The sequence below is a fragment of the Etheostoma cragini genome, chromosome 20 (genome assembly GCF_013103735.1).
Source record: "Etheostoma cragini isolate CJK2018 chromosome 20, CSU_Ecrag_1.0, whole genome shotgun sequence".
In the NCBI taxonomy this organism is placed as follows: Eukaryota; Metazoa; Chordata; class Actinopteri; order Perciformes; family Percidae; genus Etheostoma; species Etheostoma cragini.
Window position 1 is genome coordinate 23,199,671 of NC_048426.1, and position 2,289 is coordinate 23,201,959.

Sequence of the window (2,289 nt, forward strand, 5' to 3'; positions counted from 1 at the left end):
CCGCTCCAGTTGCACCTTGATCGTGGGCAAGAAAAAGCCCAAAGTACTCATTACATCGTCCAATATCGCCGCTTCAACAGCCAAGCCCTGTATCACACACACACACACACACACACACACACACACTAACCTCTTTTATTCTGATGAATGGACCAGTGTTCTGCAACATAACAACTATGACGGTTAAAAACCTGGAGTAGGAGACTCCATTTATTCCAAATGTTCACTGGTATTTTCAGAATATGATTTGCTTGGTAATGTATCATAGAGCAAACATTATCAAAGAAATCTATATAAATCCATATTACATATTTAAAGGGATTGTATGAAATCATTCAATTTCAATTCAGTTTTATTTATATAGCGTCAAATCACAACAGTCGTCTCACTGCGCCTTCCATTAAAGATCAGGTCTAGACTCTGTGATGTTATTTACGTAAACCCAACAATAGACATACTGTATATAATACATTAAACATACTTACACATAAATAAGTTGGGATGTTTCTGATGGAAAAATAACATGTTTGTGATTGTAAGGTTCTGAATTTTATGGTTTAGTTTTGAAAATATGACTATAGCCAAACCACATGAAAGGTTTATATTTTTAGTACAATATTAGCAATATTAGAATCTATTTCACATGGTTTTATTGTCCCAGACTAGGATTAATGTGCACTTATCCAACAGGCACCTTGTCTATTGCCAACTAGGTTAGCCTTGTGTTTATTTATTTAATAATAATTCATACATACTACTTTAGTTGATCCCAGTCGGGAAATTACAATTCACACTCTGTTTTGTTAGAAATCACTACACATAGGCCTGAAATACACACACACACACACACACACACACACACACACGCGCCTAGGGCCTATTCATTCATAAATGGAGAGAGTGTCAGAGTGAGCGGGCCACCAGTGCTGGACCAGCAACCTGAGCAGAAGGGGGGGTGCAGTGCAGTGCTTTGCTCAAGGCTATGAACTGGCATCTCTTCACCTACTGGGACTCGAACCACAACCTTCCATTTCCCAACCCAGCCCCCTAGGACTGAGCTATAGTTTTGGGATTTGATGCACCCAGAAGTGAGGTAACTTCCAGAAGTATCCTTGCAAGGTCTGGCTACACTACAGCCGACTGATCTTAAGAAATGGTAATTTTCAGAAGATTATCGGCGTGTTATCGAGACGCATACTTGCCCTTTAGCATGTATATCAACGCTGTTCGGCCTCCACTGAGTTACGTTACCTTACACTGTGAAGAGTAGTATGAAAAGGCGAAAATCCTTGTGGGAAGGTTGGTCGGGGTGCTGGATGGGTAAAACACAGGACTTTCACCCAGGAGGACTGTGTCCCACATGTCACGTTTGCTAAACTCACTCCCTTCTTTTAATAAAGCCACTCCGTACTACTTTTCCTGAAATCAAGCGTATATGTTGTTTCCCAAAGCGAAGGGATTTTGAGAACAGCAACACAAAGAGAGCTGATCCACACTAATCCAGAAGTGGTTCACCTCATTCTTTTCACATTGGTTTAAACTAACTACGTAAACAGCACTACTTTTAGTAGGGCTGAGGGGGGGGGTGGCGGGGTCTCGTGATCTCATTAACACATTATTCAAAGTATTTGCCTACTCTGCATTGTATCTGTAGCTGGCTGCTGGTTTTGTTTACTGTTGCTCAAGACATACAGTGGCGGAGAAGAGCTGCAACGTTATTTCTTCATTGAATGCTGCAATGATTTCCCCAATAACAATATACACAACTGTGCCTTAAAGACACGTCAAACCTGCAGTGGTCTACTCACCAGACCTGTATGAAGTACTAGAGACCCAGACTGGCTATTTCACTAGCGCTTGCTCATAGCTCAACCATTTGTGTATTTTATTTGTAACTTACCTTGATATATTTCTTTAAATTCAATTGTATGTGTAGTATCAATTCATATCGAGTTATCTTGAGACATCCCGTACATCACATCAGATTTACGGGATTTTGTGGTCATTTGGTGTGTCTGTTATTATTGTGCTCTTTGTGTTCGCTTTGCATCTTTTTATGGTGGTTTGTGAGATACACCTTGGATTGTAGGGGAGAGGGAGGATTGTAGGGGAGACGGAGGACTGTGGTGGAGACAGAGGACTGTAGGGGAGACGGAGGACTGTAGGGGAGACGGAGGACTGTAGCGGAGGACAGAGGACTGTAGGGGAGACAGAGGACTGTAGGGGAGACGGAGGACTGTGGTGGAGACAGAGGACTGTGGTGGAGACAGAGGACTGTAGGGGAGACGG